We start from the raw sequence: 22021 nt of genomic DNA, 5'->3' as shown, positions 1-22021 counted from the left end.
CGCGACAGTACCCTCTTAGGTGCAGGTTCCAAGAAAGAGTGGTCAGCGATTTTTTTTTTCTGCGCCGAACCTGAAAAAAAAAAGAGAGAACTGACAGTGCATCAGGTCCACTTCGTGGAGCAGATTGTTGACGAAACCGCCGTTACCGTTGCGGCGAAATGTGTGTCGCAAGTAATTGGCAAGTTCATTTAAGGCGTGTAATTCGAGCCTAATACCTTTTTTTTATGGCCGGGACATTTTCGCAAAATACTTAATTTTTTTGGGTAGCTGTGCAGTTCGATGTACGCAACCTTTTTGGCCAAATAGTTGGAATTTCTTTACGTTTTTCGCTGAATAATAACGAGTATGTGTTTATTTGGACGTAAAATGAAAATATTCGAGGCTGAAAAGAAAAACGAAAATACGCGCGAAATGCGCTTACCAGCTGCTCGCTTACGGCTAACAGAAAAAATGCTATAGTTTGGTCGATCACTACGCAGTGGTAGGTACATTAAATTTAATGCCGATTGCAGCGCACGTGCATTCTCAAAACAATTTATTTGCAAAGCCATCTCTTATATTCAAATGCTCACTCATGTGCAAGCTAATATCTTTACTACTTTTACTTTGAGACATTTTTTACATCTAGCAAAATAACTTCGGAAATTGAGCCGGGCGTCACACAAACGAACAATGAGGCGATCACTGACCTTGCCTCACACGCGTCTGCCTAACGCAGCTGTTGATGTCAGCCTCCAAAATATTTGTCTGCATTACCTTACCCGCGGAGGGCTTTAATGGCAAAAAAACAATAGTTTCGTTAGCGCGAGCTCTACGACTAAACACTGCATGCTTAGTGAATTACAATGAAAGTTCGTCAGAAATAATATACACGCGCAACATACCAAAACAATTTAGCAAGAGAAAACCGCCTACTTCAGCTTTCGCAAAGAAGTTATCCAGGCTTGCCGTCTCTCGTTCTCAATCATTTCACAGACAGCAATTCCGGGGAAAACCTATTCTTGAATGGGAAAAAGTGCATGAACGTATTTTTTTTTGTACACTCGAAGATTTCATCAGACATGGCAGTTGCGCGAAACACACACACACAAGACAGGTTACTGATTTTATTCAAAATGCAAAGCACATATTTAAAGGAAGCAAATAGAATGCACTAGAATGGAAAATAGAATGGAAGATTTCACTACACCAACTTCCCGTCGACATAATTGCATTGTTTTTTTTTGTCTTGCTATTAATGTTTTTGTTATCGCTCGATGCGAGCGATGGAAAAGTTCTGCGAGATTTTGCTACACATCGATAAGATTCACCATTACCTCCAAAATTTCCCTGGCAGGTGGTGACAAATTTTGAATATTGAATTTTTTTTCCAGGAATGTGGGACATATGTCCAGGAAATCTATAGAGTTGCACGGGCTGCTCTTGGCCGTTGATGTTGTGAGAACTATTTTTGCAGCACCCGACACAACAATACGTTTCTCCACTCTCTCAACGTCGCGGCATTCCAGTCATGACTCACAACGAGCGGCAACCCCTCTTTTGTGCACCCACGAGCAGGAAGGCACGTGTTCACAATCAAAGAAAGAGTGTCAGCAGCGCGAGCAGCACGCGGGTACCAGTCGAGGCGTTGCTGACTCCATGCGCTCCGCCGGCGACGTGCCCACACAGAATTTCGGAAATTACCAGCAGGCATAAAAAAAGTGCAATATAATCGCTGTTTTACATTCCGGATACATTACAAGTCCGGATAGCGAAGCTGGTTGACTGGCTTTAGCATTGTAGTGAATTAAAACGAGGACGCAGGGATTATATTGCAGTTTTTCGTGCCTCACTCATTGACGTCCCACTCATAGTTAAGTTATTGAAATTTAAACAGCAAGAGAAAAAATCGATAACAAATTATTTAGCAGTTGTAGGAACACCACTCCATGTATAATAATGCCTCATGCATGCAAAGAAGAAAACACGCATCCAAAAGTTAGGTGTCCATACTCCTTTAAGTGCCCTTACAGTTTGAAGAACAGGTGTCTAATTGACTCACATAATGAAATCAGCCGCATACCTTACATGGTCGGCTGGAATTGCGAAAAAAGCATCGTTACTATACACAGACAATGGTAGTGCTATATACTGGATGTCTTCAGGATGAACACTGCTTTGCTTTATGTAGATGTATCCCGCTCAGAGAAGCATGGGTGTAAGGAAACAAAAAGTCTAAGCATTTCTTGCTGAGTATGTTACAGGACTTTTGTGTTAGGTATTTACTCAGGGCTTAGGGGACAGCAATTAGGGACAGCAAAGGAATTTTGCCGTGGTGTATCGCATTGTGATGGTAAACTTCAGGAAGGGTTTAGCGATGTGACATGCAATAAATTACTTTACAAAATGTAATGCACTTTCTAGTTTTCTTTCTATTGATCCAGAAAAAGGTTTTACATGGCGGGAATTCACCAATATCAATATAAGAATTTTAAACCGCTCTATGCAACGTGATAAAAATCAATACAGTAAAACTTATAAGCGAAACATCGTGAAAAACTACGTAAGCACACACAGAAAAACGACATTGTACCCACAACGCGCACGCACGCATGTAAAAAAAACTGCCCTAACCCGCTGAACCACACAGATGTATAAAAAACCGTAGTCTGAAACTACAGATGCCCGCTCCAAGAACGCCCCAAAAAACCACGGCCTATTACTCAACGCATTCCTTCTCTTTACACAAAGAAACAAAGCAACTCCTAGGACTCCTACCAGTGATGGCTCATTGCAAACACCCCAGACTATGTAAATCCGTTCCCATTTTGCACTCATGAATTTAGTTCCAAAATAGACTCTGTCTCCATAGAAAGAGATGAAATTTTATCTTCGATATATAAACACAGCAGTAGGTCGAGCCACCCATAATTAGCGAAGTTTGTTTTCGCTCTCGGAGGGAATATCTTGGCGCTCTCCTAGCTGACTGCAAACTGAACGAGAGAGCGACGTCCACCTCCCCGTCCCCCTCCCTCTTCCCTGTTACCCAGATGACGTCACTCGTGCTCGCCAAACTGCAGCGCATGGAGCCTATACCTAACTTCGACACCACAGGTGTCGTTCGGCTATTAAAACCCTATTCGAAACACCATGTGAAAAAAAAATGCAATGTAAATTATTTACTGGTCACATGTTAACAGTTAAGCCCACTTTGTTCCGTCTACAGCAAGGCAAGCGAACCGCGCATGGGAACAAAACAAAATATTTTGCCTGTCTACTTTCAGCTGTCGTGCAGAACTAGCCTGATTCCTGTGTCTGGGTGAAGGGTCTACCGAAGTATATATTTTTAAACTGGCTGCAAGTGAATACCTCTTTGCAATGTAGAAAAAGAAGGCGATATGCGTGTTCGCGTTTCATTCCGGCTGGATTGTACATCCGATCCTACTTATAATGAACCTGACGCTCACGCTCATTATGTTTGCTTCTTAGTATGATGACTCCCCATATTACCGCAAAAAATACTAAATCAGAGAAAGATAGCTTTTGTCTCTTGAATTGAAGTCCATTGTGCACGCAACCAGAACATATCACGGCGCTTTCCGAGCTCTCCAGCGCCGTCATGAGCTGCTTCGATGAGACCCTTGCTTTCGGCGAATAAGCGCTAGTCCGCATTGTTCGCGTATGTGGTCTCGGCTTTTGTGGAGTGTGAATACACAAGTTTTGGCGAATGCAAATTGTCACAAGTGAAGTTTTGGAAACTGTAACCCTTAGCGGAGGATTGCTGATATCGCAGGACGAATAGAACGAGCGGGAAGCGCCGGTGTCACCCGGCATGCCGAGCATTGCTTTAGGGAGCCGTCAACAGTCGACCACTGGCGCCGCTCGTGGATAACAAATGAGATCCTTTTCGTTGATGCGATCAATCGTCGAACATGCTTCTGGATAAAGCAGTTCAGCACCGAGTATTTGTGGTATGGAAGAAAGCGGATCTGCTACGACCGAGAAGCGCCAGTTCTCCGGCTATCAAGTGTTTCGTCGCAATCATCCGGTCTTCTTGCAGTGATCATGCTGTGTAAACAAGTATAGTTACAATCCGATCATCAGAAAGAGAATATTTAACATAGCTTGCGTTTTATGCCATACAAACGATCACAGGCAACGGTGGTACTGCAGTGCAGTCGACATTTGTGTATTCCCGCTGAAATTTCACGCACACGCTGTAAATGCTGAATGACGAGTCATTAACTTGAAGCACTAAATTAGCGACAACGCAAGCAGTGTGCTAAACAAAGAGGAGAAGAAACAAGTCAGCAGCAGATGTCGAAATCAAGAGGGCCGAAGCAGTTGCGGGACGCGGCTCTGAGGCAAGATAACGGCCACCGCCAATGACAGGGGCGGTCTCTGTTCGCATTTCGTAAGCATTTGAAACCGTCGAATGTCGGCCGGACGCCGAAGAGCCTCTGAGTGCTCAACTTTCCGCTAAGATATCTTTTTCCCATTTTCCGCAAAGCTCTGTCGACTCGAGTGGCGATCGGTTCGACGGGATTTCAAGCAGCCGTGTAGCACGCATTGGGAATGGCAAGGAAAATACTAGCGATAACGTCAAGGGGAGCGATTAGAGTATTACTGAACAAACTGGTGTCATCCATATCTTAGCACTAACAAAATGCGGGAAAATGAGGTTAGGGTGGCCAAGTAACGAGCCGAACAAAGGTCGGCGTTTAGAGTGGCAGAGTGGACTCCAAGGGCAGCGAGTCACAGTCAAGGCTTATGGAATGTCTGATGAGCAGATGTGACAAAAAACAAGGGTAGCCTCACCCTGCCCGACTGAATTCAACAGCAGCTAATCGGTGGTCGATGGGAGGGTTCTTTGTCTTGTAAAATTGATCACGGATGACGATGATGGCGATCCCCATCCTCAACTTTGGAGTGAAAAGCGACCCTCAGATCAGGCAATTCGGTTCTTATAGCCGTTGCAGCCTTCTGCTTCTCCTTAAAGAACTACAACATGTTGTTGTGTGCTGCAATGGAGTACAGCGCACACAAATCCCCCCCCCCCCCCCGCTCAAAAAAAAAAAAAATTCCGACCCAATCCGTGCAATAATGCATGCAAAACAGTATATACCAGCGATCTAATTTTTCCAATGAAGTATGCTAACTGCTGTTCCCTGGTAGAAGGCATTTGTTGCTGATTTTTGTGTGTTCATGACGACGAGCACTAGAAGAAGCTGAAAAGTGTTTTGTTTCATTCTAGGCAAGAGAAATCGAAGAAACATCACGAGATGCACCTGGTCATCACACCAGGAAAAAGTTTGGCGCCCTTGGTCACTCTAGTCAGGTCGTAATCACGTCGATTTAACCGGACATTGACGATACCTCAGAACGCCGTCGTTTTTTGAAAAATTCAGGCAAAGATAGCGCACTAACACAATGAATGCCTGTGTTTTCACAAAAACAAGCACTTAAGCCTCAACAAGTAATTAGAATTTTAAGAGGTTTGTTGGGAAATTAACGGTGATAATTCCACCACACTATACGGCCGCTTGGCCGAATAACTTGCATACAGAAACCGCTGTGGTGTACCGCTAATCATTTCTTAATATAAATTGTGAAACCGCACCTTCACAACATCATTTATGTGTGCAAAAAACTCATGAAACCTATTTGTCCAAAACGGAAATTGCCGTTTGACTAGCTACATATTTGATAGAGAAGGCGCGCCGTTACCTTTGATAACCAGCTGAAACTTTCCCGTAATCTACCCTGTCCTAAAGCAACAAACATGTAAAATGACGTGATTATGTGCCACAACGGGCAGCTAGTATAGGCATTCAAGAAGAGAAGACCGCTCACGCATGGGGTGCCGAATCTGCGGAACAAGCAGATGCTAAATCTGCGAGCGAATGCAAACGTCAAGCTGCGCATCGTATCAATCTCTAGGAAAGGCGATTGGGACCTTTGTGATGTATCTGACGTGATGTATGGTCGAATTCATTGCGCAGTGTCCAGCACAAGGAGCAGAGAGCTAGCGATTTTCGAAATTCGCTTTAACAATCACTTCGAATATAACAGGTTTCAATCAAGCCTCTCTTTGGTTTATGGAGATAGGACGAAATATTTATTCGGTTCAGTTTACATAATACGTCCTACAGAGTGATCCGAAAACACGACGCAGCAGGGGTATCGTTAGTTATATTTATTTTGATAAAGATACACGCGATATAAAGCCCCATCTCGATGGACACTTCCAAGGCATACACGCGAAGCGCCTGTGCGCCCAGCACGCACCGCGACGGGCGTCGAAAAGTGGCATGAACCTCCATGCTCCTGGTGCTGGCTCGCTCTCCCTCGGGAGCCGACTGAAAAAAATGTCAAGCCGTGAACAAGAGATGGTTGGGGAGCTGCAAGGATTCCAAGAAAATTTAGGGGAGGAGAGCTTCAAGCCATGAAGAAAAAGAGTCCCCGACAGCCCCCGCGGTCCTCCCATTGTTGTAAACCGGACCCCGCTTCTGACGCGCGCGCGAGCGCCCGTGCGCAGGTGCCGATATCTGACATGCACAGATATGCACAGATATCTGCTAAGGAAGGCATTGGTGGCGCCACCCTTGACTGTCGTCTGTTGCACAGAGCTAGAAGCAGGACTCTGCAGTGTGCTACGCACTTTCGTGCCGGGCGAGCAATTTCCGGTTATACCCGTTGTTGCATCCACTTGTTTTTCATTTGAAATCATGGTACAGCGCCACACTTGTGCGTTTTGAGGAAGAAGACACTTTTGACGTCGTGAAAATGACCTGCGCCAAGCATGCATGGGATGATGAGCCATCGGAAGGATCCAGGGTGCAAGTGAGCGGGAAATACCAAGGTTTCTGTGAACCTGCAATCATCAATATTTCAGGTAAGCGTGAACAACCATTTACTGTTTTTCCCGTATTGCTTTGTTGGTTACCTTTGCCAATGCCGTCGGAAGTTTTCGATGATAGGGCTATAAATTAAGCTAAATGGTATCATAATGCATGATTTATTTCTATGTGCAGTCGGAGAGTAATCTCTCATTTTTCAGTAGCTAAATTTTTACCGCCACCGAGTTGCGTTCCTGCCAGCGGTAGTTCAAGTGCATGATATGAATTGTGTAACGCAAAAAACATAGACTAACCTCGCTAAGCACATTGCGGGGCTAGTTAGGGATGTATTTTCTAAGTAACGAGACGTAGACAACAACCTGTCATGGATTCTGTCATATGCACGTATCAGGAACTGAACCCTTTTCATTGTCGTAAGTAATAGTGCTAATTCTATTTTAACACGGGATCAGCATTGCTGCGTTCTGCGTATCCAATTAGGCTACAATGGCCCCATTACATTTGCCACAAGGCTTGCGCTCTACAGCTAAGCAGGAGCAGTGGAATGAAGAGCTGGTACGCGTTTTATTTCGGGTGGTTAGTGCGAACGAACGTGTTTCAGAAACAATTGGCGTATAACTGTTTCCGTTCGCGGTTGTGCCAGGAAACTTTAATGGTAAAGCCCCCCCCCCCCAAAAAAAAGCATGAGGCTAAGCTTTTAAAGGGGCATCGCGATGATTTGCTCTGTACCAGTTAATATTATTAAATAGATTCATCATGCGTTCCAGAGACCAGAGCAAAAAGAATTATTGAAATCGGAGCATGCAAGCGAAAGTTATTCCACTCTAAAAATTCGAAATGAAAAGCTCAGACGAAAACGCATTTCCCTCTCCCATTTCACTCACCCAGTACCGAGATTGGGCGCTACAAATCAGAACCGCGCCTAGCGCCCACGCAGCGGAAGCGTGCATGCAGTTGTTGCTTTGTCGGGGCTGTAGACAGCCGCGCATTTTGACGGCGTCTTCCCCCCGTGTACGCGACACCGTAGTAAGGGCAGGGGGGACTAACGACAAAGGAAGCTTCCCGAAGTTTCTTTTTTAGTCGGACTCTAAGGCTGTCAGCGGTAGCCCCCCTCCCCCCCAAACTCGACTCCCGTCTCCTGTCCCGCCTTTCTCTTCACATTTTGGGCAAGGTGTATCGACTGGCTTTTTTTTCGCTGCCGTCTTGGTATGGTCACGGCCGGTCTCGACGCGCGCGCTTTCTGGTCTGAGCCAACGTTTTTTGAACAGCGCTGGCCGCCATGAAGGTTTGAAGCGGAATGGAAAGTGTCGCCCCTAGCTGCATTCTTGTTAGTTTTCGTTCGCTTTCCCTGCTTATTTCCAGTTTTTGTGGCATGCGAAAAAGCTTTCAGTACTCAGAGACATAATATTTTGGATCCATTTCACAAGTATGAAGGAACAATATGCAAACTGGACGCCCAATCAATGAGAAAGGCAGCGCTCTATCTAGATGCCACCTCATTTCCGCTGCCGCAAATGGCCGCCGCGTTGCGACACCATCGGCTCGAAACAAGCATTTCTAGCGAAGATTAAAATATCAAATATTATGATTTCGGTGATCTCATTGCGCGTTCAGGACTCACAATGTCCCTTACTCTGCATACAAAGATTAAAGAACCCATGCTTTATGTACGTCGCAGGGCACCTTTAATATCCCACAATGGATTTTACGGTAGGGTGTCTCGGATTCAGTGCATAATTCTTCAACTTATGCTACTGTGGCCATGTGCACAAGTTCTGCGCAGATTTATATCATGATCGCTCTAAATTATCTCCCACGCAGCCTACACAACGGCCCTGCCGACCAAGAAGGGGCGGGAGCTCTCCGGAAAGCTGCTGTTGCTGGCCGTGGGCACTAAACTCAGCGAAATAAGGAGCGAGAAAGAAAAGCATCGACGATAAGAAGCATACAGAACTATAGAACCACAAGAGCATTAAATGTACCCCAATAAAATTTCCTGCGCAATTTCTATGTGGTAATTGTGTTACTTGTGTTACCTATGCTATATGATTATCAGGAGCTTTAGAGCAGCATAAAACCGAGTGGTTTTTCAATTTAAAGCAGCACTTAGAGATATGTATTGGATGACATTTTTTAACGTTTACAGATTTTTATTTTACAAAGTGCGAGAGATGTCGGTTTGGTCAGTGAAGGTGGACCGTACAGCAAGACGGGCATTATGTGCGTAATAGAGCTCAATAATCTGAAAAATGATTAATTATATTTAACTAATCAGCTTTCATAATTTTGATTTTGGGGCGTAAGTCTGTATCGCGAAAATGAAGGCCGTCAGTAAAAAAAGATAACCTTAGCTTTTAAATTTTCGTAATCGTTAATGTGGTTCGAAATACTGAACATACACACTTGCAAGCGCAATGAATTGCCTTGTCCGCTTCGGATATTCATAAACGCGTCGCTGCGCGTCGTATCGTCGCCGAATTCAAAGAAACTTTTTCTACATCACAAAATACACAAACGGTGTCCGTGTTTGATGCATAAAAAAAGTGACCGACAGTTTTATGCATTTTCAATGCGGGTAAACCAACTCAGCGAGCTTTGAAATGCGCAAAATCCGGCGCTCGATATTTCAAACCCCTATACGAATTAAAAAAAAAGTTAGAAACTGGGCTCACCTTTTACGATGACGGCCTTTAATTTGGCAACATAATATTGCCCCTTAGAATCAAAATGAAAGGTTCATTAGTTAATGTTAGTTAATTAATCGTCTATTAAATCAGGTTTATCGCTTACATAATGTTAACCATCCTGTATAACCCCCCTACACAGCACCAACGTATCTCTCAAAGTTTTAAAATAAAAATCTGCGTCAAAAATTTAAGCTGCATTACATATATGAAGTAGTAGCGGTATACGGACGTACTGCACAGTCGCTTACGTCTGCGTGTGGCGATAACGGCATATGTATGACAGCATTCTGCAATGGTTGTAGCTAATTTCATTACATATTTTGTTTGGCCGCCCTCCATCACTGTTTGGAGACGCCACGCCCCAGGCTCACTCTTTATTGGCTAATGTGATAGAAGGCCGCGTCGCTGTTGCAGGCAGTCACTGAGAGCGAGCAGTACAGAACTCGAATGAGAAAAGTTTTACTGGCTGTGATGCTGGTGTTGTTCTAAAGTAGCAGCCTGCAACATTGGAGAACGGGAGCCTAGGTGCTTGCAGCGATTGCAGATGAAGCGCGCCGCAAATCGTTGGATTTCTTCAATTTGTTTTTTGTACCGTCTCCTTCGGTAGATCTCGCCGTATGAGGGCACATATACATAGGCTGCCATTTATTATATATTTCCATATGAAAGCTTATAAGGTTTTAATAAGGGAGTAATCACTCATTTTCATTCCGCCAAGCAGTCACACGGCTACAAAGGGACCCGACACAGCTTCCACAGAAACTTTTGCTCTTTCGTAAAAAGATTCGTCCTGGTCTGGAGACATGGTGTATGACTGTGCTTGGATGGATGCGAATAAGTAATTAATAACTTAATGGAAGTCTGCTCCGCCTTAGGGGAAATTTCCCTTCAACATTTAACAAAAGTATATAAGGTTATGTGCAGATCTGTCAGTATATGTTCGTATATAGAACCAGCTCCATATATAAGCTCCAACCAAATATGGACATATACAGATTTATCTATATTTAGCCATATATGGCCCATATAAGTATATTCATCCATATATGACTGTTCGCAGATATGGCTATATACGGATTTGGCCGTATCTGGGTATATAGAGACCATATATAGAAATCCCAGATATGGGCTCCATCAGATATGGTCATATAAGGATAGGACATATCTGGCTATATAAGGACCATATATACATATTTTTCCATATATAAGTTCAATCCATATATGAATATATAGGGAATTGGGCATATCAGGCCATATATGCCAGATATATCCATATATAAGTTCAATCATGATATGGATATATAGGGAATTGGGCATATCACGCCATATATGCAAGATATATCCTTATATGAGTTCAATCATGATATGAATATATAGGGAATTGGGCATATCAGGCCATATATGCCATATATATTCATATATTGTCATATATGAGTTCAGTCATGATATGGATATATAGGGAATTGGGCATATCAGGACATATACGACCATATATACATATATTTCCTTATATGAGTTCCATTCAGATAATGGTATATAGGGAATTGGGCATATCAGGCTATATATGCCCGTATATTCATATAAGACCTTATATGCCCAATTCCCTATTTGTTCATATCTGGATTTTTTCATATCAAACCAGATATGACATTTCCGTACGGGTGGCCTTTAGGAGTGGAATGCGACAGCGTGTTTTAGCGCTGCCAAGCAGTCCACAGAACGCCGCCACCCGTTCGGCACGATGCCTTGCCCTTGGAACGCGACGCTTTTTGAGGAGAGGAAATTACGCAGTAATTCTCTGTCATCTCGGTGGACACCCGAACCGCACCGTGCAGGAAGGGAGGAAGGCCACCACCCGTTCGGCGCGAAGCTACCGGCGCTTGCATGCCGGTCCTATAGGAGGGCTTAGTGAGTGTCCTTAAATCTCGTACGGCGCTCGGATGCTCTCGTTTCAGTGCCCGGATGAGTGGAGTTCAGTGCCGGGATGAGTGGAATTCAGTGCCCGGTTGTTGGCTCTCTGTCTCGGTGAGACGTCACCACACTGCCGACAACGGGAGCTAAAAGCATTTCATGTTTAAAAGGGGGCGTTTAAAATTCAGTGTTCGCCCTCATTCAGCAACCTATCCGGATATCTTGTAGATTGCTGCACAAAAGCTGAGAGCTGCAATCCTAGATCCTCACCTGCTATGTTCATTAGGCATTTTTACGCTTAAGTAGCCTTCCGCTGGACAAGTCGGAGATCTCAAACTTGCGAAAGTGTCGAAGTGCGAAGTAAACCAAATTTGAACTTTATGTATACAGAGATCGCAGCATTTTTGTAAAGGATTTGAATTACGTTCCACGCCTGGTGTCTAAATCCAACCGCGACTCGATGCCATCTGTTCTTCCTCGCATGAAAGTAGAGGTGTTTGAGATGTGCCAGGAGGAGCTGGAAACAGGTTTCTCTGTAGCCAAACCGTCTCTCGTATGGTTTTGTGTTAGATGCTTCCTGGAACTTGGAATTTTGCCCGGAGGCGAGTTTGCTGCAGTAGTAGTGCATTACATTTCTCGTGCATGACACTCGTGAAAATGCGAGCAATGCTCTGGAAGAGCCAGTCGCGATAATCCTGCAGACGCGGCCAAGAGTCTGTCAGGAGGATACGGGTGGCTAGTGGGATTATGAGAAGCCGGACCTGCTTGCCACCAGCGCTGGCCGCAGTCCCCCGGCTGCCAGATAGAACGGGACCAGCACTCAATAGGACGGCAGTCGTCAGAACAGCGGTGAAACCGCAGGGGGAAAAATATCCCGAAAAAAAAAACAAACTGCGGCAAATACAAAGCGACGCTGCACCACACGATGCAGTGCCGCTTAAAAACGTTCTTAAAAACGTTTATTTCAACTCCCTACTCTGTGCAGGCGACAGTGATAATGGTCCAGTTGTGTACAGCGACAGTCGTTGTATTCCTCAGTAAACATGGCGTATACCCAGCCAGGCTAGGGGATTAATGGCCAAGGTACGGAAAGAGCTACCTCGCTGTTAAAGGATCGCTGCCGAGAATTTTTTTGTGAAGTCTTATTAATTTTTTACGTCAGTCAAAATCATTGCAGTGTCGCGCCTAAAGAAATTAGCCGGGCTGTAATGCGTACTGCAATCCATCGTTATTACTTTGTATTTTTGATTTGTAGTGGCCATACGAGGCAGTCAGACACCCCATTGTACGGAAACTTGGAATGTCTGTACTATAGCCGTATACAACTAGAGAACGAAGCGCAAAATGCCCCTCAAGCCAATACCCTCGATGCATTATCTCCCTTGACAATCGCTCTCTCTCCCCGCCGTGAGCAATTCCTTTTTTTTTCTACTTTTGTCATACAAATTACCTGCTTTGGGCATGCTAGCGTGAAATCGGAGTGGGTGCTGCATGAATTGGGAATACCGAGGGTTTAATCGAATTAGCCACGGTGTCATGGAAATTGGACGACGCCATTGGCTGGGAAGTCTCCCTTGAAAGTCAGCTGCTGCTTCGTTCTCGAGTGGTATCAGACAAAGCGCGCCTGAGTATACACTGCGAGACCTTGAAATACTAGTGTCCGCGACTACCAGTGAATCAGGCAGAAGCCAAAACTTTCCCCGGGCCATTCCCTGCTGCCCTTTGCGGCGCGGTCACAACTGCTGCAGTGCGTGTAGCTCCTGACGCTTCGCGCCGTCAGGCTTGACCCCGTTTTTCAGGCGACGTCATTAGTAGCTTATCCTCATACAGCTTGGGGTCGGCGCCCGCGTTTTTCTTGCGAAGTAATTGGATAAAGGCGACACCTGTATTTTATTTCTTGTTTCTATTTCCTGGCTTATAATCTCTCCGCTTTAGGCTAGAGTAAGCTCTTCCAGACTACAACACGAAACCCTACCAACTCAGGCCAGCTTTTACTCGTTGTGTGTCCTTGGTCCCGGAAAAAGCCTCCCCTAGATAGAAGGTCCCCATTTTCAAAGTAGAAAAATAATGTTCTCAAACGGATGCAACCAAACGTCCCGTACGTAAACGCTTTAAACGCCGGTGATTTGAACACCCTCCTCGTATGAAGGGGGTTCAGTACAGCTAGGTGATGGGGTCACCTATTTTCAAACTACCTAAATCGACGCCGCTGGCATACCTACCTTATTTTTGAAAAACTATTGGAACCTAGCTTGCACTCCACTCCTAAACATTGACAACGCTTTCTGTTCTATTTCTTAATAACAAAAAAAATTGGTTTCGTTGTTTGGTAGAAGGAAGGCAACGACTCCAACGTAAAAACTCAAAATGTATGTAACAATGGTATGTAACAATGTCAGTGGTGTTGGAAACATTTCTTTCTTATCGCTTAAATAACCGTGATTTTTGGTAAGAATCATTATCACGTTTTCTAAAACCTCAGATGGAGAAAAATAAACGGTCGCAGCACCACACCAAGGATGGAAGAAAAAGGTAAGTTGGTGCCCTCACAGCACAAGTCAGTCCAGAGCTGGTCACTCGGCTACAAGGCTGCACAACAACAGTGGGAAAACAAGTGCAGTCTCTACCCGGCAACCTTCCCGAGTAAAGAAAGCTTCCAGCCTCCCCAAATACAAAACGGCTCTTAGTCGTTTAGAATCTTTTTGACTATTTAAAACCGATCTTTGAGGAAAGGAAATGGCGCAGTAATCGTCTCAAATCCCGGGGACGGAGCGCCTCTAGAGAAAGAAGCGTATCCAGGGGACGTTCGAGCCCGAGAGACCGGACCTCCAGCCGGGCCCGGGGAGGATCAACGGCCTGGGGCGGCGGAAGCAAAGGGGTGAGTTTCGCGAGCAAGGTCTCCGAGAGCGATGACAACAATAGTAAGAAAGATAAGGAAATAGAAAGACTAACGAATATCGTTAAAAACAAGGATGATACGATCTCCAATCTTAAGACGCAGATACAAAATCGAAAAACGGCCCTAGCTACGGCAGATGCTAGGCCAACGGCAGCTGTCCGCACTCTCCAAATAGGGACACCATCCCTGGCAGCAGCTAAAGCACAAACCTCATTAAATAATAGCCAGGAGAGCGAAATTAACATGGTGGTCGAAGATGCCGTCCTCCCCCCCCCCCCCCCTCGAAGCGCAGAATCAGGGAAGATAGCAAGTCAGACCTGACTGTGGACGAAAAGCTAAACAATCTAGAAGCCAAAATGGACAGAAATTTAAAACAAAATCGCAAAGGAAAGGGATAACAGATTAGAGGATTTTGCCAACCAAATCCAGACCCAAATGCACAACGGTTTCCGTTTAATAACTGAGGCACTTCAGCAGCTGAAGGGCGAAACTGCCGTCATACATGCACGGCTCGCTAAGGTTGAGGAGAGCATCGTAAAGCTTAGCAATGGACAGATCGCCCAGTAGTACCCAAATTTAGCAGTGGAACTGTCGCTGCAAGAGACCGGCGGTCAGGCTAAACTGCAGGGTTATCAGTTTTTCCATAGCAACAGAGAAGACAAATCAAGGGAATCAACATTGGTCAAGAGAGATGTAGCAACAATAGAGCACGATCTAGAAGACAACGTAATTGAAAACGTCTTGGTGGAAATTTTAACAGGAAAGAAGGGAGAATCAAACACTTTTCTCTTAAACATATACAGTCCACCAAAACAGAGGAAGATTAGGTTTAGGGCGATAATAAACAAAGCACTTAAAATAGCCGAAAACCAACCCCTATACTCCGTTTCATACATAGCAGTCAACGCAGCCAAGGCTGCGGCGCCTGTTCGCGCTCCTCGTCTGCATCGTAATGTAGTGCGTCAAAAGTAAAAATCGTAATGAACTCAAAATTAAAGTAAATGTTGGTTGATATTGCAGTATAATGAGAACAGTGTTTTATTTGGCAAAAAGATTGCTTTTTCTTTTATGTTCTACAAAACAGAGTGCCTTAGTTTTTTTGTTTTTTTTTTTGCGGTCTCTCCTGTATCAGGTTTTCGCAGCTAGGCCTGCCGCGCAGGCCGGCTGGTCATGTCGTCTTCTTGAGTGGTTCACCTGAAGCATTTCCTTCCTCCGAGACCTGGTGCGCGGTTCTCTTTTCTTTAAAAATCACTGACCGTACAACCGCTGTAGGCCACTTACATGATACGCGTAGCAAATGTTATATATACCATTCCATAACCTACAGCACCAGTTTCTACGCTCTTGTGAGTTGTGGCAGCAGTGAAAAACAGCGATAGTATATCACGATCGAGCAAATGGACAACTTTAGTTACAAAGATGATATTTACAAACATTAAAAACATCAGAGCGGATGTCAACAATTAAATGCCAGCCACAACGTTCACTCACGCTGCGCTTGCATCTCATCGGTGTGTAAGAAGCCCGAATTTTTACTCGTATATATTGTTACCGCGAGAGGACGATGACGAGCTACTGTGTGGAGAACGAACAGCGAGCTTCGTCAACCTCTTTGTGCGCCCTATTCAGGAACCACGGAACCTCGTCGTCGGCTTCTCACAATAACAATGTCAACTGCAGCGGCAAGTGCGCTAATATACGACACCACTTGTTCCGTTCGATGACCTGCGCAGCGGAATCTCTGCTCACGGCCCAAATACACAGCTTTCCACAATCCCCATCTCACCACACTAGCTCACACCAATAACGCACAGAATCCGACATCTAATACAAAACATTACTACGAACGGAAGCATTTCAAAGAATTTTCCTTGTGACAACAGCTCAAAAGTGAAGACTTCCCGAATCAGACACCGCTCACTTTAAAGCCGCTGAGTACGGCGATCAATGCCGGGTTGCCGCTAGCCGAGGCTGCTAGGAATAATGGACGCCGCACTGAATTCTATCACCACACAATTAATGATTCATTGTGTGCCGCATGCAAAAGAGTCACTGAACGCCCGAGAACAGCACTTCGCAATCACGTCCATCGCCAATACATTACACTGCTTTTTCCCCTTCGAAACAAGTAAACAGCGCAAGTAAATAGCGCAGTGTTTTTTAAACTACGCATTAGAGTTTGACAGTTTCGACTTTCTACCCAATGATAATTATAAGAAAAATAGAAAAGAAATGAAAAAAAAAACCAGCCAAGCTGGGAGTCGAACCTTGGCCCTTTGTAAAAATGAACAGACAGGCGCGCGCTTCGTACCACTCAGCCACGACGCGAAGCGGACGGATACATTTTGCTTGTTTTTTGCAGCGGACTACTTTCGTACCTTTGGCAGCGTTGACAGCTATGTATGAAACGGAGTATAGTCATAGTAGGCAGCTTCAACGCCCATCACCCGGAATGGGGGTACCCGAAAGAAGACCCGAAAGGGAGACAATTATGGAAGGATATACAAAACCTGGGACTTACGATACTAACAGATCCGGATCACCCTACAGGAGCCGGAAATAGCGTCAGCGTGGACACTTCAGCGGATTTAACCCTCGTTAGAAACGTAGGAACGGCGAAATGTATTAACACGGAAAAGAACTTAGGCTAGCGATCACCCTGTCATGGCAACAGAGATAAGAACCAAGAACAAGCAAATAGGCAAGAAGCAAACCCCTGCGAAGATCACAGAGTGGGACCACTTTAGGGAGCTCAGAGGAAACAGAGACGAGACAGTCATAAATAATATCGGAGAGTGCTGCGAAGCAGTTAAGACGGATGCCAGAAAGGTAACCAAAACGCTACACGGGGAGAAAGCCCCTGACATAGCGGACAGCCGACTCCTAGACATGTTGGAAGCCAAACAAGGCATGGAGCGCCGACTAAAGAAACAGGGCAGGAACAACCGCAATCTCAAAAGAAGAATGGCGCGGCATAATAAAGAAATAGAAGATTACGCGTTTAAACTGTGCGAACAAAATGGGAATAGCAAATGCAACGAAATGGAGAGGAGCATGAATCTCCCCCAGACGTGGAACATTCTTAGGCATCTCATAGACCCCAAAAAATCCGAGACGCAAGCAAAAGTTACAATGACCAAAGTTAGACACGCGTGCGGGGAATACGATGATGAAAGCTTTATGCGTAAACTAGCTGAAACCTACATAGGAGACACAGACAAATGCCGGCTTCCCGATTTTGAAGGAGCCCCGAAAGAGGCCCTGGACGCGCCCATACGGTAGCCGAGGTAAGGGCTAAATAGTCAGACTCAAAACCAGATCGGCTCCTGGCCCAGATGGGATTACGAACGCAATGTTAAGTAGCCTCGACGGCAACTCCATAAAGGCCCTCACAGATTAGATGCAGGAGTGCTGGGAGAAGGGCGAGATTCCCCCGTAATGGAAAACGGCCACCCTGGTCCTAATACCTAAGCCAGGGAAGCAGTCGCAGATAGGGAACCTTGGACCTATATCCCTCACATCGTGCATAGGGAAACTAATGAAGCATGTCGTCCTGCACACAAGACGTCATGCTGCGACTAAAACAAGATATCATTGACTCCAGAACCAAGGATGCAAACATTATCCTAGACCTGGATCTCAAAAAGGCATTTGATAACGTCAAACATGAGAGAATATTGAAAGGACTCAGCCACGCTGTAGTAGGTCACAAGACCTACCGCTACATCAGAGACTTCCTCACAGATAGAGCTGCGAGCAGAAGCTTCCAGGAAATCAAATCCGGGGAAATTAAGGTGGGAAGCAAGGGAGCCCCTCAAGGGTCGGTGCTATCACCCTCTCTCTTTAATATGGCCATGAGAGAACTCCCGGGCGAACTTGAGAAAATTGGCAACCCAAATTAAAATATAGCCTGTATGCGGACGACAGTACTCCATGGATCACCCGAGGAAGTGATGCAGAGATTATTCAAACCCTGCAGGCAGGTGCTAATATAATTTCGACGTGTGCAGAAGAAAGGGGCTTAGAGTTCTCGCCAGAAAAATCTGAAATATTCACATATAATGATAAGGCTCTGAGGAACAAGCCACTCTCGGAATTTCAGATTTCTGAAGGAGGAAAGGAGGTACCAAATGTGGACACAATCAGAATCCTTGGCCTTCATATCCAGTCAAATGAAAAAAAAACACGATAACCATCAAAAAACTTCACAGCCACGAGATGCAGACCCTCAATCTCATCAAACGTGTATCGAGCAAAACCGGCGGTCTTAAAGGAAAAAACCCTACGTAGGTTCATACAAGCTTTCATAATAAGTAGAGTCAGCTACGCCACGCCGTACCTAAATCTCAAAGCAGCAGAGAGGAACAATATCGGCGCTGTCATAAGGAAGTGTGTCAAGAAAGCTCCAGGCCTGCCCATGTACACATCCTAAGAAATACTCGTAGCACTGGGCATACATAACACGCTTACAGAGCTCGCAGAAGCAGTCCAGACATGACAGCTAGAGAGATTCAGCATAACACATGCGAGAAGAGCCACATTAGCCAAAGTCGGACTCAAAACAGACAGGGGAGCTAGACACAGAGAGGATATCGACATGGAGATTAGGAGCAATCTCAGGATTCCCCCCTTACCCAAGAACATGCACCCAGAAATAAACAAGGAAAGAAGACAAAAACGGGAAGAGGTGATAGACCGAATCTACGGTGATAAGCCTCAGGAGGAGGTCGCCTACGTAGACGCAGCGAATGATACATATAGTCAGTACACGACCGTCGCTGTCCGTTCACTACCGCGACGGTCGTGTACTGACTATGTATATCACCTGCTCCGGGTAGCCTCATTACGGCCGCACCTATCCTAGGGATAAACACTGAGACGGCGGAGGAGGTCGCAGTAGCACTAGCTTGCGTCGGTTCAAAAGCTAAATACGTCATAAGCGACAGCAAAGCTGCAGTCCAAAATTTTAGTTGAGGGAGAGTCTCTCCCCTCGCTGCCAAAATTTTATGACAAGCGACATTGAATAGAACAATCAATATAATCTGGACCCCGCGCACGAATCTGTCCGTGGCAACGAGACGGCCCACGAGGTGGCTCGAGATCTCTACCACCGAGCTGCACACGACGGTCCACCACTCGTAGATCACGGAAGAGAAGGGCGACTAATTTCCTTTCAGGAAGTTACAGAATATTACAGACAACATCGCAGGTACTTTACCCCGCCTAGCATAACACTCAATAATCAACAGGCGGTGGCGTGGAGGCGTCTACAAACAGATGTCTACCCACACCCAATTCTATGCAAACATATCCTTCCATAAATAGAGGACCATAAATGCAAGAGTGCGGAGCGAGAGGGTCTCTCGACCACATAATATGCGAGTGTAGCCAATCCCAGGCAGGGCAAACAACATTAATTGTAGAGACGCTTGGGAGACCTTGCTCTGGAGCTCGGACCCTGAGCTCCAGCTCACCTTCGTCCGACTGGCTAAAGAGGCCGCCGGGATACAAGAGACCCTGGCCAGCATCTGACGCGACTACCCCATGCGGCTGGATCTCACCTGATCCTCCTCCCTCAACTGAGGGTATAGGACAGGGGAGGTCTGGGTGAGGTAGTCTCATTCTGTTGGACAATAAAGGTTTTTCACTCACTCACTTCTGTGTTTCGGTTCGTGTATGGGTTGGTGCGATTAGGGCTCGTTGCGGCTGGACATTTTTCGCACGGCCGTGTTGCATCTATCCACCCAGTTGGAGTCGGCGAGTTGAGCCGCTTACTCTGCCGCTTTGTGGGTAAGCTCGGCAATTCAAGCTTTAAGTTTTCTGTTGTGTTTTTGGCGTCGCCAACGGCGGACGAGGCTGCGATGAGCTTCCCAGAGGTGTAGAAGGTGGTTATCCACGTCCGTGACCACCTCTGAGAGCTGGATCTGAGTTTCATGCGAGCAAAGGTGTGTCAGCAGCTGTTGGGACCGTGCTGGGTATCCTTGCTCGCAAATAGGTGTATTATAGAGTGAGTGAAAATTTTGCCTCAATTTCGTCCAATCTGGGATACGGGCTTGTGTTCTGGGACGCTTGAGAAGGCGTGTGCGTAGTGTAGTGTTACGGATGCAGTGGTCGCTACCGAGTGTCTCCTCGATGTTGAGCCAGTCTGCGTGTCGTAAGCTGCGAGTGAAGGTTAAGTTCGGACACGTATCTCGTATCACGGAATTCCCTAGCCGTGTTGGGTGGACGGGGTCTGTGTGGAGGGTGAGGCCCAACGTCGACGCAAGTTCCGCCAGTTTACGTCCGCGCGACTCCTCTTTACGATTCCCCCACAGCTGACTGGGAGCGTTAAAGTCGCCCACAATCAGCGGTCGATCGCGACCCGCTACTTTTAGCGCGCGGCTAAAGAGGTCCGGAAAAGTCGCTCGCTTGAGTTTGGGAGAGTAGTACACGTTGAGTATATGCAACGGCGGGTCCCTGCGGTGGAGTGGTAGGATAGTCACGATTACATAGGAATACTCGAATTGGAAGTCAAGATCCACTAAGTTGGCTATTTACCACATCCCTGCGGATTGTGGTAACCATTGATTTTGGGGAAAAGAAATGGCGCAGTATCTGTCTCACATACCTCGGCGGACACCTGAACCGCGCCGTAAGAGAAGAGAGGAAGGTAGGAGTAAAAGTAGACAGAGAGAAAGAGGTGCCGTAGTGGAGGTCTCCGGAATAATTTCGACCACCTGGGGATCTTTAACCTGCACTGACATCGCACAGCGCACGGCGCCTCTTGTGTTTCGCCTCCATCGAAACGCGGCCGCCGCGGTCGGGTTCGAATCCGAGTACTCTGGCTCGGTAGACGAGCGCCTTATCACTGAGTCACCGCGGCGGGTCGGATTGTGCGCACTCCAAAATTATGTGGTCGGGTGTCCCTCTGGCCCCATTGTGTTTTTACTGATCGCTGTCCTTATAAGCTCTGTTAGCACGTTAAACGCCCAGACCGGGTTCATAAAGGTATTATTTTTAGTCGCCTCCAAGCGACAATTGCTTTATTATTTAGGCTAACACCTGTAGGGGTGTTAGTCCTCGCCCCAATGTATAATCGTTGACCAATGCCACGTAATTTTGCAGACGCTCGTCTTTTGCCCCGTGAGCGGGGGGACTCACGATCTGGCGCGAGCACTCTACTACAGAGATGTTTGACAGCGTGTCATTTCCTTTCCTCAACAGAAAAAAAAAAGCAATTAGCCTGTAGCGACCCGCGCTGCCGACAGTGACAACATGCCGAAGAGAACGAAGTTGCTGGCGCGCTCTACGGAGAACGCTTGGGGCCTTGGCCTCTGCCGGACGCTGCCCCCGCTGGTCTGCCGCTATCACCTCTCCTGCAGCCTTCAAACAAATGTGGCCGCGGTCGCCTCCTGGGCGACCTCCACGTCGACCTCTACAAGCCCCTGTTTCTGGATTCGTCAGCGTAGTCGTCTATGTCAGCGTTGGCTTAACGCACCACTTGGCAACCATGGCAGGCAGTAGCAGAGTAAAACGCTACCTGCCAGAGGGAGAGCGGAGGAACGGACAACCGGATGGTGGCTACTATAGGAAGACCCTGAGGGTAGCTAGCAGCGTATACCCGTGCCACAAGGACAGACTTAATGCCATTAAGTGCTTACTGCCTTAAGTTTTAATGGCATTCGTGCGGTGCCACACGCATAAAT

General features: G+C 46.2%; 1 long non-coding RNA gene across 1 annotated transcript; it reads left to right on the top strand.

The window, feature by feature from the left end:
- The first annotated feature begins 6101 nt into the window (after positions 1–6101).
- Positions 6102–8845, top strand: LOC149337654 (uncharacterized). Its single transcript, XR_016284648.1, has 2 exons — positions 6102–6874; positions 8661–8845. It is a non-coding gene; the product is annotated as an uncharacterized LOC149337654 (long non-coding RNA).
- Positions 8846–22021: the final 13176 nt, after the last annotated feature.

Source organism: Amblyomma mixtum, chromosome 7 (assembly GCF_055824585.1).
Source record: "Amblyomma mixtum isolate Tamu chromosome 7, ASM5582458v1, whole genome shotgun sequence".
In the NCBI taxonomy this organism is placed as follows: Eukaryota; Metazoa; Arthropoda; class Arachnida; order Ixodida; family Ixodidae; genus Amblyomma; species Amblyomma mixtum.
Note: the sequence above shows the minus strand (reverse complement) of the source record. Positions and strands in the feature narration are given on the sequence as shown.